This window comes from Balaenoptera musculus, chromosome 15, assembly GCF_009873245.2.
Source record: "Balaenoptera musculus isolate JJ_BM4_2016_0621 chromosome 15, mBalMus1.pri.v3, whole genome shotgun sequence".
Taxonomy (NCBI): Eukaryota; Metazoa; Chordata; class Mammalia; order Artiodactyla; family Balaenopteridae; genus Balaenoptera; species Balaenoptera musculus.
This window is the reverse complement of record NC_045799.1, coordinates 62,389,994-62,404,745: the sequence shown is the minus strand read 5'-3', so window position 1 is coordinate 62,404,745 and position 14,752 is coordinate 62,389,994.

The following is a 14,752-nucleotide window of genomic DNA, read 5'->3' as shown; positions in this document are numbered from 1 at the left end:
CCTACTGGATGGGATCCAGCAATTCTATTTCTGGGTAGACCCCCAAAAGAAGTAAAAGCAGGAACTTGAAAAGATATTTCCACACCCATGTTCATAGCAGCATTGTTCACAATAGCCAGGAAGTGAAAGCAACCCAGGTGTCCATCAATAGATGAATAGATAAAGAAAACGTCATCTATACATGTAATGGAATATTATTCAGCCTTAAAAGGGAAAGAAATTTTGACACATGCTACAAGGGTGAACTTTGAAGACATTATGCCAAGTGAAATAAGACAGTCATAAAAGGAGAAATGTTGTATGCGTCCACTTATATGAAGTTCCCAGAGTAGTCAAGTTCATAGAGACAGGCAGTAGAATGGTGGTTGCCAGGGGTCAGGTGGGAGATGGGGACTTAGTGTTTAATGGGTATAGAGTTTCCATCTGAGAAGAAGAAAAAGTTCTGGAGGTGGATGGTGGGGACAGTTGGACAACAGTATGAGTATAATTAATGCCACAGAACTATACACTTAAAAATGGTCAAGATGGTAAATTTTATGTTGCGTACATTTTACCACAATAAAAAAAATATGAAAAAAGGAAGCAAAATAGAGTGGTTTTAAAAAAAAATCCTACTAGGCCTCTATGATATGGTCCTTGCCCATCCCCAATGTCATCTTGAACCCCTTTGTCCTCGGTCGCTGTGCTGCTGCAGCCACACTGAGAGCTTTCTGTTTCTTGAACACCCCAAGCCCATCCCACCTCCAAATCTTTCCCCCTGCCGATCCCTCTGCCTGGAACCCTCTGCCTCTGAAGCTTCAAGTAACCTGGGCTCCCTGCTCGCCCAGCCTCAGCTCGAATGCCATCTCCTTAGAGAGGCTTCCCTACTTCATTTACCTCGAGTAGCCACCATCCCCTCATCTCACCCCTACTCTAACACGATCTGAATTTTTTTTTAATTGTCTTTTAACCTTCCTTTCCCCAATTATTCCTGCCAGACTCTCAAGTTCTTTTTTTAAATTAATTAATTAATTAATTTATTTATTTATCTGGCTGCGTCGGCTTTTAGCTGCAGCACGTGGGATCTTTAGTTGTGGCATGTGGGATATTTAGTTGTGGCATGCGGGATCTAGTTCCCTGACCAGGGGTCGAACCCTGGCCCCTGCATTGAGAGTGCAGAGTCTCAGCCACTGGACCACTAGGGAAGTTCCTGAAATTTTTTAATTGGTTCTTCTTCCTCCTAGAATAAGAGCATGACCTTATCTTCCTTCACAATTCAATCAGCAAATATTTATTGCCAAACAGTGTTCTGGGCAGGAGATGGCAAACTACCACCAGCCACCTGTTTGTATAAATAAAGTTTTATTGGAACACAGTCCCACACCTCCTTTTATGTATTTTTTTTTTTTAATGCTCTATGGAATTTTTTTTTTTTTTGGCTGCGTTGGGTCTTTGTTCCTGTGTGCGGGCTAGTTGTGGCTCGTGGGCTCTAGAGCTCAGGCTCAGTAGTTGTGGTGCATGGGCTTAGTTGCTCCGAGGCATGTGGGATCTTCCTGGACCAGGGCTCAAACCCTTGTCCCCTGCATTGACAGGTGGATTCTTAACCGCTGTACCACCAGGGAAGTCCCCTTTTATGTATTTTTCATGGCTGTTTTCATGCTACAACCTCAGAACTGGGTAGTTGCAACAGAGACCGCATGACCAAAAAGCCTAAAATGTTTACTGTCTTGGTCTTTACCTGAAAAATTGTACTGACCTCTGGTCTAGGAGTTTGGCCTACATCAGGGAGCAAAACATACCACAATCCCCTGCCCACACTGTGGAGCTGAGATTCTGGTGCAGCTGAGATTCTGGTGGGAGAGAGAAAGAGATTTACCTGTTTACAAGATAAATAGGACAGAGTTTAATATAGATGACTTAGGATAGTTAAATGCTGAGAAGAAAAATGTACAGTATGGGTCAGGAGGGTGGATATCTAGACTGAGTGATCAGGGAAGACGGGCCAAGGAGGTGGCATTTAAGTAAATGTACGAAGGGAGAGTGGATTTTGGGGGAGCACTCAATCAAAGGCCTGGGCTGAGGCATGACAGCCAAGCTTGGGGAAGAGCAGAGAACCCAGTGGGGTTGGAATGGAGATGCAACCAGTTCACATAGGGCCTCGTAGGCCCCAGCGATGACTTGGTTATCCTTGGAGTGAAGCAGGAGGTCACGGGAGGGAATTGAGCAGAGCTGCTGGTGTGACTTGACTTTATCAGCATCACTTGGGCTGCTGGGTGAAAAATAGACTGTGATGAAGAATGTCACCTGCCATATCAGTAAACAAAGGATATTGTGGCCATCAAGCCATCAGCCCCTGCAGCCACCTCCAACTGTGCACCCTGAGAGGATTCAGGGTGGAGAAAAGCAGGATACTGGCCCTGGATAGTTAAGGTGCCTATCAAAGGAATGATTTCAGTGAGCTCAGATTCTTGCATCTTCCCATGCATAGAGAAGCACTAAATCCATCGACTTGAGATGCCCGGTTTTCTTTGATTAACAGTAACCTTTTGCTGATCCAACTACCTGGCTTTTGTTGCAAAAACTCCTATATATCCTGGCTCCTCCCTTACCTCTTCGGAGCAGGCCCTCAGAGCTATCTGGAGAGGCTGTCTCCCAGGCTTGAGTCCTCAGAAAGTCCATTGAATAAAACATAATTCTCAACCTTTAGGCTGTTTATTTTTTGTCAGTCGACAAGACCATGGGCTGGGCAGGGAGGGGCGGAAGCAGGGCTAACAGCTGGGAAGCAGGGTTTGATATGCTCAAAGAGGTCTAGCAGTAAAAGAGTTAATATCAGCCTGGACTGCCAAGTGGACCCAGGGTCCTGTTTTTCCGAAACTACAGCGTTCAATAATTGTGGACCACTGTATTCAGAACACCTTTATCTGAAGCTCTGTGTCTGGCTTGGAACTCAAGGCAGCTTCTCAGTGTCTGAGTTCCAGGAGAGAGAAAGGCATGTCATTGGTACTCATAGAATTTCAAACTGCAAATTTTCTATAATTTTAGAGAACGAAGTTTCTCAGCGGGTAAGAAAGTAGTGGTCACTCAAAGAGGGGTGGGGGGCGGGTACTATGGCACTTTAAAGCTGTGAGTGTCCTTGGAAGAAATACTATTTTCTGTTACCTTTGCAGCCAGCTTTATCATGTCTGTTACCCCAGCCTGAAGAATGGCCTGGCTGAGTTTTGGATCTCTCAGTCCGATCCAATTTTTACTTTCCTACAATTAAGGATCATGTACTACATTTAGCAGTTTCGTCTCTTAAGTGTCTTTTCATCTAGAATACTCTCCACTCATATATATATAAAACATTGTCCTGTTGAGGAGAGCAAGACAATTATACTGTAGAATACCCCACATTCTGGATTTCTCCTTTTTTGTTTCTTCATTGGCGTGGTTTACTGCGTTCCTCTGTCCCCTGTATTTTCTGTAAACGTTAGATCTAAAGGCTTGATTGGATTCAGGTTAGTATACATTCTTCCCGGAATAGGAGCTACTGGGTGAGGGGGGATTGACTGCAAGGGAACATGAGGGAACTTTCTGGAATGATGGAAATTTTCTATGTCTTGAATGCAGTGGAAATTAGGTGTATACATGTCAGAACCCATCATCAAAGTGGATACTTCAAATGGGTACATTTTATTAAACTATATCTGTATAAAACATATCTTTATGAAATTATATCTCAATAGAGGAGAAAGAGAATCTGTTTAGATCTCAGCTTCTGTGTGTTCTCTCTCCTAGAACTAAGATGCCTGAGAAAGGGCCTGTGTCCAAGGTGTTCCCGCCTTCACAATTGTCCTTCCTCCACTTTGTAAAAGCAAGGCAAATGCTTCTCAGTCATCTTGAAACTTACTAAGGCATGTTGTGCTGTGGTGTAAAAACCTGGATGCTGAACAAAAGCATAAAGATAATAGTGTGTGGTTAGAAAAGGCAATGCGCCTAAGGACTGGGTAACAAATTCTTTTGCAATTCGGATGATTTCCTGTTTGCTTCCAACCAACATGAAGGAGGCACTGCAAGACTTGTTGGATAATAGATTATTACAAATAATTTCTGGTAATGAATCATAATGTGATGTGTGGCAAATAGGCATTCAAACATGGGTGACCTTGGGGACCTCCCTGGTGGTGCAGTGGATAAGACTCCGCGCTCCCAATGCAGGGGGCCCGGGTTCGATCACTGGTCAGGGAACTAGAACCCACATGCCGCAACTAAAAGTTCACATGCCACAACTAAGGAGCCCACCTGCCACAACTGAGACCCAGTGCAACCAAATAAATAAATAAATATTTTTTAAAAAGCATGGGTGACCTTGAATTACTTGGCTGTGACAAAATTTCCATTCCAGTCTCCTGTTTATGTGAAAAACATTTCTCAGTATTTACTTTATAAAAGCAAAAAAAAAAAAAAAAAGGAATAGAGCTTCTTCTAAACTCTATCCCATTCCAGCAATAAATAATATTAATCCACAGACAGATGGACACCCCCCCAAGAAACACCAAAAAATAACTAGCCCATCCATCTCATTAAAAGACTCATTTAGGGGCTTCCCTGGTGGCGCAGTGGTTGAGAGTCTGCCTGCCGGTGCAGGGGACCCGGGTTCGAGCCCTGGTCTCGGAGGGTCCCACATGCCGTGGAGCAACTGGGCCCGTGAGCCACAATTACTGAGCCTGCGCGTCTGGAGCCTGTGCTCCGCAACAAGAGAGGCCACGATAGTGAGAGGCCCGCGCACCGCGATGAGGAGTGGCCCCCGCTTGCCGCAACTAGGGAGAGCCCTCACGCAGAGACGAAGACCCAACACAGCCATAAATAAATAAATAAACAAATACTTTAAAAAAAAAAAAAAAAAAAAAAGGCTCATTTAGAATAAAACATACTTTTCAATGTATAACAATTACTGATCATAATGTGGTATATTTACGTTGTTTTGATCAATTATATTCAAATAATAGTTGTAATGATAATTTAGAGAAAAATTTTAACACTTAGAGCCTTTTTTTTAAAATTTAATTTTATTTATTTTTTTATACAGCAGGTTCTTATTAGTTATCCATTTAACTCTTAGAGCCTTATGAAAACAGGATACTCTTCAAAATTAGAGTCTTAGGGAAACAGGACGTTAATATATATATACACATATATATTAACATAACTTACAAACATTTTGTTGCAGAGAAGTATGATCTGGTGATTAATTTTAAAACTTTTCACATATTATATCAATATTAGGATAGAAGTCTGTGGGAGAAATAGAATGGAAATACAAATTCAAGGAGAAAAAAAAAAAGGTAAAATAAAACTTCCAGTTGTTAAAAGCCTGTTCTCTTTTTTTTCTCTACAAAATTTTCCATTTATTTCCATGATGGTGTGTGATTATGTTCATGGATTTTTTAAAATAAATGATGATAGGTATATTTAAAAGTATGAAGTAAAATTATATTCTAAAATAGCAATATTTATAATAACTGGGAAATTAAAACTGCAACTATTTAAACTTACAATATACAAATTTTAGGGGCTTCCCTGCTTGGGCAGTGGTTAAAAATCCACCTGCCAATGCAGGGGACACGGGTTCGAGCCCTGGTCCGGGAAGATCCCACATGCCGCAGAGCAACTAAGCCTGTGCACCACAACTACTGAGCATGCACTCTGGAGCCCGCGAGCCACAACTACTGAGGCCCGCGTGCCTAGAGCCCGTGCTCCGCCACAAGAGAAGCCACCGCAATGAGAAGCCCGTGCACTGCAATGAAGAGTAGCCCCTGCTCGCCGCAACTAGAGAAAGCCCGTGCACAGCAGCGAAGACCCCATGCAGCCAAAAATAAATAAATAAATTTATTAACAAAAAATTTTGGATGTCAAGTTAAAAATATGCAAGGGGTACAGAGTTCTTAGAAATTCTTTAAGAAGAAACACAAATAAAATACTTGAAGATCACTAAACAAGACCTTTTGTCCATCTCCTGAGCAGAAACCATGTGCAGGCAAAATGCTCAAGATCAAGACTGACAGGTCCCTGCTCTCATGAGATAACATAGTAATAAACAAATATAAACAAAGGAAGAAAAACAGCCAGTTTCAGGAGTTGATACTTTGAAGAGTGCAATAAATATAGTAGACTGTTCCTTGGATAAGGATGAGGGTGGGGGTGGGGGGAGAGGGGAAGTTGGGTTGGTCAGGGTCTCACAAAGGAAGTGACATTTGAACTGAGACCTGAAGTGAGGATGTCAGCAACCAGAAAACCCAGGAAAGAGAGATTCAGGCTGAGGAAACAGCAAGTGCAAAGGTCCTGTGGCAGAAACAAGCTTGGTGTGTTCCAGGAATAGAAGGAAGATGCTTGTGGCTGGAGCATGGTGAGCCAGGGGTAGTGCAGGAAAGATAGGCTGGGGTGTTGTAGGCTGTGCTGTGGAGTCTGAATTTTATCCTGAAGACAAAAGAAACCCTTTAGAACAGAGTTTCTCAACTTCTGAGTTTCTCAATGCCCTATTGACATTTGGTCCAGATAATTCTTTGTTGTGGGGGCTGTCCTGAGCATCGTGGGATGTCTGACAGCATCCCTGTCCACTACGCATTAGATGCCAGTAGCCCCCTCATCTCAAAACCCATTGTGACAACCAAAAATGTCTCCAGACATCGCCAAATATCCTTTGTGGGAGGCTACACACCCACCAGAAACGGTTATGCTGGTCTATAGCTGATGAACAGGAAAACACTCATGACCCCAGTAAGTCATGACAAATTAAACACATTTTCTCTCTGCTCCCTCCCATAACCTCCCTGAAATGACCACTGAGGAATAAGAAAGGTTAAACTAATGAGGAAAAGGAGAATAGGAGAGGAAACAACATTAGATGAAGAATGTTGACAAAATTTCAGAAGATAGAAAACAGGTGAGAAGTGAATTAGCCAAACACAGAGATGGAGGCCAAGAACTAAGTTAATCCCCAGTGGACAAACCAGAGGAATCTGAGAAACTGAAAATGCCCATCATATATGGAGGCTGGGGTGAGTTGGGACCAAAAGCTGAAGAACTGTGTGGAAGTCAGTATAAGGAGAGGGTGGATTCTTCCACCCTATAGAGCAGGTGACTCTATCTTTCCCAGCCACAGCGTAAGACAGGAAGTTTTAGAGAGTCTAGATTTGGGAAGGGGCAGAGTAGAGGATGGAGTGAGTCACGAAACTGAAAACAGGAGGATGAAGTGAGAGGGTACCTAGAAATGGTGAGATTTCCAAGCTCCCAACCCCACTTGGCTCCCACAATGATGACAGTCAGGCTTAGACCTCTGAAATAGTCAACACAGGCTCAGTTATGCTGCAGTAACAAAAATCCCTAAATCTCAGTAGTTTAAAACAACGTTAGTGTATTGTTTGCTCAAGTATTATGTCCTTGTGGGCTGTCTTCACTCAGTTTCTTGGAATAGCCATGATCTGAAGGTGGATGATCACCACACCAAAGGGAAAAGAGAGGTTCAGAGTCCTGCTTAGAGTGATAGGTCAATTTTTTTTTGGATGAAATTTATACAACATAAAAGTCACCATTTCAAAATGAACAATTCACTGGTATTTAGTACATTCTCAGTGTTGTGTAACCACCAACTCTATTTAGCTTCAAGTCATTGTCATCATCCCGAAAGGAAACCCATACACATAAGCAGTTGCTTCCCAGGCCCCTCTCCCCCTGTCTCTGCAACCATCCATCTGAATTCTGTCCCTATGGATTGACCTATTCTGGATTATTATGTATGCAGGTAATCCTCATTATATGTGGATTCCATATTTCTGAATTTGTCTTACTACATTAACTTAAACTTATTTGTAATTTCAAAATCGAGAGACTTCCCTGGTGGTCCAGAGGGTAAGACTCCATGCTCCCAATGCAGGGGGCCCAGGTTCCATCCCTGGTTGGAGAACTAGATCCCGCATGCCGCAAATGAGTCTGCATGCCTCAACTAAGAAGTCCGCATGTTGCAACTAAGAAGTCGGCATGCTGCAACAGAGATCCCATGAGCCACAACTAAGACCCAGCACAGCCAAAATAAATAAATAAATAAAAATAAATCTTAAAAAAAATTGGTAGCTGTGGACTTTCCTGGTCATTGGTGGAGCAGCAACAAATTTGAGTTGGTCTACATGCATGTTCCCAGCTGAGGATGAAGGAGGCAACACCCTTCTTATTTCAGCTCTCATACTCTAAACAAGTGTTCATGGTATATTTTGTGCCACATTTTGCATTTTCGTGCCTTTTGTTTGTGATTTCGCTGTTTAAAATAGTCCCAGGTATAGTGCTGAAGTGCTGGCTAGCGTTCCAAGAAAGTACATGTGTTAGGTAAGCTTTGTTCATGCATGAGTTTTAGTGCTGTTGGCCGTGAGTTCAATGTTAATGAACCAACAATATGTATTAAATAAGAATTAAAAAAATTTTTTTTTATTTTTGGCTGCGCCGCACGGCTTGCAGGATCTTAGTTCCCCGACCAGGGATCGAACCTGAGCCCTCAGCAGTGAAAGCACGGAGTCCTAACTATTGGACTGCCAGGGAGTTCCCTAAATAAGATTTATTTAAACAGAAGCACATATAAATCAAGATTATGTGTTGATTGGTTCATGAAAATGTTGTGACCAGAGGTTCACAGGAATTGTATTTCCCTAGAAGCAGCGATTCCGCATATTCAACAAGTAAGTGTTCCCAGAGATGTTGTAGAACATATCTACCATGAATAATGAAAATCGTCAAATGGAATTTGTAAACGGAATCATCCATTATGTGACCTTTTGTCTGGCTTCTTTCACTTAGCATAATATTTTTGAGGTTCATCCACATTGTAGCAAGTGCCTGCATTTCATTCCTTTCAATGGCTGAGTAATATTTCATTGTATGGATATACCACACATTGTTCAGCCATTCATCAGTTGAACATTTGGACTGTTTCCATCTTTTGGCTATTGTGAATAGTGATGCTGTCAATATATGTGTACACACATTTTACCAGCCAAAGACTCCAGTCATCTGAGAAAACTTTTATTATGAAAGACAACTCCAAAACAAGCAGGAAAATGGGATTTGGAGAAACAGTGACAATGAGAGGAACGAAGTAAACTTCTAAAAAGCTGCCATAAACATCTTAGAGAGATAATAAATGATATAGCATTCCTGGAACAGAACAGGCTATCTTTTTTTTTTTAAAATTAAAATGTATTTATTTATTTTTCTTTCCAGTGTTAAGATGTAATTGATATACAGCACTGTATAAATTTAAGTTGTAAAGAACAAGATATCTTTTAAAAGGAATATTCAGGGAACAACAACAACAAAAAACTCTTGGAAATCAAGAAACTAAGAAGTAAAAAATATTCAATGAAACAAGAGGAAGAAAAGAATTGAAGAAGTCTTCCAGAGAGAAGAGGAAATAAAGAACATTAGAAGACCACAACAGAAGGTCCAATATCCAAATAATAAGAATCTGAGAAAAATAAAACTGGGAAAACAAAGGAGAGAAAATTATCAAGAAAATAATAATTAAAAAAAAACTTTTCTGAACTGACGGAAGTGATAATTTTTTAGAGTGGTATACTGGAGTATTTAAGGTGAAATGTCATGATCTCTGGAACTTACTTTAAAATATTTCAGCAAATCACAATGAGATACCACATTATACACACCAGAATGACTGTAATAAAAAGGACAACGTCACAAACAGATATGGGTTGTAGTTTGCCTTCGTTCTTTCCAATTCATGTCTAGCTTCTCCCCACCCCCCAACTGCTGGCCTTGCTGATCTCCAGCAACTTTAGGCCCATTGAATTCTCCACCAGCGTCCACAGTTTTATAAGACTTAATCTCAGTAATAAATCCCTTATTATGAGTTGTAAGGACTCATACTGGTTCTGCTTCCCTGTTCAAACCCTAATTGATGTAAGTAGGGCACTAATTATCTGAGGAAAGGTGGCTGCTTATGCATAGATGCTACTGCAAGCACAGTCTCTGGAAGGCCTCACCAGCCACTAGTAACAGGACGTATTTGGAGGGAGGGGTTTGGAGGTCCAGTGGTAGGGAGAATTTTCACTTATTTGTTTGTTTGCAATTTTTTGTTTACCTTGTAATTGTATACATTTTAAAAACACATGCTAATGGTAAAATATAACATGTATCCAGAAAAAGTGCTGTAGGTAGAGTATGTAGTGGTATCTCATTGTGGTTTCAATTTGCATTTCCCTGATTACAAATGAAACTGAGTACTTTTTTTTTTCCATGTATTAGCCATATCGATTTCTTCCTTTTTGCAAGGGCATCTTAAAGTCTTTTGCCATTTTTCTATCAACTGTCTTTTTCTTAATGATTTGAGGGAGCTCTATTTAGTCCAGGTATAAATGCTTTGCCATTTACATATATTTCAAATATCTTCTACTAGTTCATGGATTTTTTTGACCCTCTTTTGAAGAGGTTTCTTTTGATGGAATGTGTATTTCCTCTTGGTATAGTCTGGGTGTTTGTGTCCCCTCACCCCCCTCAAATTCATATGTTGAAATTCAAATCCCCAATGTGATGGTATTAGGAGGTGGGGTCTTTGAGAGATGATTAGGTTGTGAGGATGGAGCTCTCATGAATGAGATTAATGCCTTTATAAAAGAGACCCAAAAACAAAAACAAAACAAACAAACAAAAAGATTGGCTTTGGGACTTCCCTGGCAGTCCAGTGGTTAAGACTCTGTGCTTCCACTGCAGGGGGTGCGGGTTCGATCCCTGGTCAGGCAACTAAGATCCCACATGCCGCGTGGCACGGCCAAATCAAAAAACAAAACAAAATATTAAAAGAGAACCCAGAGAGCTCCTTTGCCCCCTTCCACCATGTAAGGACGCGGCAAGAAGGTACCAGCTATCAACCAGGAAGACAACCCTCACCAGAATGTGACCGTGCTGGCACCTTGATCTTGAACTTCCCAGCCTCCTTCACTGTGAGAAATCAATTTCTGTTGTTTATAAGACCAGGGATCGAACCCAGTCTGTGGTATTTTGTTATAGCAGTCTGAGCAGATAAGACACCTCTTTTCTCAACATAAATGCCATAGACTCTGGATCTTTTTTACAAACTCTCTCACGAGACTCTTGCGGGCAAGGTGAGAAGGCACGGGCCCAGTGACTGTGTTACTTGTATTCAGAAGCTGGGCCTGCAAAGCCCACAGGCACTAATAAAGAGGTCTGTGGGGAAACGTTCTCAGTGTCACATTCTGTTCTCTGCACAGTCCTTTTTAAAATTTGTGATCATCATTTATTAAGTTACAAAGATCCAGGCCCTGTGCTAAGAACTTTATATACTTGGCCTATTTTCTCTTTTTCACTCCCCCCAGTTACCAGAGCCCATGTATCCATCAGTTATAGAAGGCACAGTCTAAGGCCACAATACGTTGAAGGCCCCAGGAAAATGTTTTAATTCTTTTAGAATCAGAAGAAAAATAAATAAATATAACCCTGCTTTTATTATATTTGTCTTTATACCAACACCATCATAAAATATAGTTTTAGATTTGTGTGTGTGTGTGCGTGCGTGTGTGTGTGTGTGTGTAAGAATGTGTCCCAGCCAGCAACCTTATAAGGTGGGCACTATTGTTATATAATTTATTCAAGGGAGGAAACTAAAGTCTGAGAAGTGACTTAGCCAAGGTCAGACAACTGGAAAGTGTGGGAACAGGGACTTGAACTTAAGCATGGGGAACCCTAAAGCTTTTACGCTTGGCCACTAACCTAAAGGGTCCCCAGGTCAACACTGTCACATCCAGGGGGTGTGTCTGGCTGGAGCTGGGGAGGTTTACCCTGGAAGGAGAAGTCTTAGAGGAGATTTGATACAGTCGTCAAATATTTTAAGAGCTGTCACATGGAAAAAGGATTAGCCCAGTTTATTGTGGCTCCTGAGAATGGAGCCGGGATAGGTGGGGTGGGGTTATAGGAAAGCAGATTTTGACCCAGTCACCTGTCAGTAGCAATTTATCCTGAAAACCATAGGAGGGAAGTTTGACCCCTGTCCCTGACAAGGAAAGAATTCAGAACAAAGCTGTGCTGGAGAGGATTACTGCCTTGGGAAGGGAGTTGAAGGAGAACGAGATGAATTTTTACGTCCCTTTAACATTAAGATTCTACACTTGCAGATATTAGAGGTTCAGCAAGTGTAGATGAGTTGGGATCCTCCCCACCCCCACCCCAATTTCACCAGTCCTTAGCGGGCCCTCTCACGCACTCTTAGTGGGAGTATAAATGGAAACAGCCTTTTTGGAAGACTTATTGGCAGTATGTATTAATATTGAGACTTTCCATAACTTTTGACTTAGCAATTCTTATGGAAGAATCTCTACTATGATATAAATGCACAAATGTGCAAAGCTATTTGCCCAAGGATATTTACTGCAGTGTGTTTATAATAGCAGAAGGTTTACAACAGCCAAGGGTTCAACAGAAGGGGACTGGTTAAATGAATGATGAAACTAATACAACATTGTAAATTATTGTCAATTAACTATGGACAATTATTTGACATTGTAATTATTGTCAACTATACTTCAATACAAAAATAAACAATATTTTTGAAAAGGAAAATAAATAAATGAACCATAATAAACGATTCATAGATCATACATTGTATCAATGTTCCAGGCTCTGTTGTAGGCCCTAGGGATGCCCAAATGAGCCTAAGTGGCAAAGACCCCCAGCCCCACTCTGTGGCTGTCCCCCTTGTGGAGTGTGGGAGGAAAATCAGACAACAAACCTGTTTAATAAGTAAATCAAACTGTACATTAGAAGGTGGTGAGGGTCGTGCTGAGAACGCAGGGATGTGGAGTGGAGGTGGGGGCGAGTTGCAGTTTTCAGTAGGGTGTCCCGGGTAGACCTCACTGAGAAGGGGACGTGAGAGAAAGGCTCGAAGCTAGGTGGGACACCTGCCACTCTGGCAGAGAGTCACTGGGAGAACACCTTTGAAGGGCCTGGCATCCAGCAGGCTCTGAAGGACAGTAGCTGTTGTTTATTTCAGTCCCCAGGAATTAGCAAGAGCCCCCAAAATGCTTATCTAAGGAAGATGCCTAACAGTTTGCAAATGAAGAGTGGGAGGGCTTGGACTCTGGTGACTGTTTTTTATCTGCCTCCCCAGAAAGCAGTTGAAACATCTCATGCAAGGGAAGGTTCTTGCCTGTGTTGTCTTGTTTGCCCACCCGCCTTTGTAGCAATCCATCTGCCCATTGTGTTTCTTTCTATCAGTTTCACCGCGTGGAGGAGGCTCCCCAGCTCCCTTGTCCTTGATAAAGCCCTGAGGGCCCCCATTAGGCAATGATGAAGCTCTTGGTGTGGTAAGGTCTCTCCCTAGACAGGTTACTCAGCAGCAGCCCCTTAAACGGTGGGAGTCAGTCCCTATCAGTGCATTTATTCTGAGTCTTGGCAACAGACAGATGGGAGGTACCAAAGGGATCTGTGGGTTTTTTTCCCCTGACTCCAAGCAGGCTTTTATCTAGCACCTTCTAAAAATGGCTCTGGTCTCTTTAGGGTAACAGGTTATGGGGTCTGCTCTGGTTTAGATGTTACCTGAAGTAGGGAAAGGGGCTCCTTCAAGGGGAGAAGAGACAAGAGATTTCTATACAAAGCTGGAAATAAGTATCCCATGAGATGGATAAAGTCCTAATGGGGGTTTAAGGAAAGTCTCCCCTGGCACCAAGGACACTGCTGTTGGGACAGGAGGAGACACAATTGGGGTTTTGACACAGGGAAATGGGGATGGTGTCCCAGGCAGAGAGCACAGCAAAGAAAAACACACAGAAGCAGCTAACAATGGAGCATATTCAAGCTGTTCTAAGAAGAACCTTTTGTCCGGAGCATAGCGATAAAGAAAAGAATAAATAATAGTAATAACCAACATTCATTGTATACTCACTATGTGCCTGGCAGCGTTCGAAACACTACATCCTCTCTCTAACCCCCACAACACTCCTAGAAGACAATATATTAACAGCCCAACTCTATAAGTGAGGAAACAGAGACAAAGATCGGTTGATAATTTGCCCATTTGTGGCTGAGGGGTTTATAACACACTACCGCCACCAATAATAATAACCACAATTATTAGCTGCCATGGATTGATCGCCAAGCCCTTTCCTGAGTGTTGGGCATATCTCCTCCTCTGATCCAACCCTCACTTTCCAGGTGAGGAAACTGATGCTTGGTGCCCAGCTGAAAACCATGGAGCTGGTTATGGGTAGAGCCAAGATGGAAATCCAGAACTGACTTCCAAGTCCTGGTTCTTAACCACTCCACCGAATGACAATTTCCTTAACTCACAAGCAACAGAAGAAGATGTGTTTTCTGTAAATTCATCTGGCAACTGGAATTTGGAGGAGAAGGAGGCAAAAAGCCTTAATATCAGTGAGAGGAGTAGTTAACCTGTTTGCCCAACAGAATCATTGGGAGAAGTGTATTAAACCCTTCAGATAGTCTGGCTATAAATGCCAGCTCTGTTTCTTACCAGCTGTGCATCCTGGGCAACCTCTCTGTAACCCAGTTTTCTCATGTACAGACTAGAGATGATAATACTTATTATTTAGAGTTACTATGAAGATTAAATGAGTACATTCATGTGAAATGTTTACATCTGTATACAATAAGCATTTACTGTTCGGTAATAATGATGGCGGTAATGGGCAGCCAGGTTTGGGAACCACTGAGTTAAGAGCCTATAGAAATAATGTAAACTAGCACTTCCCAAATTGTATAG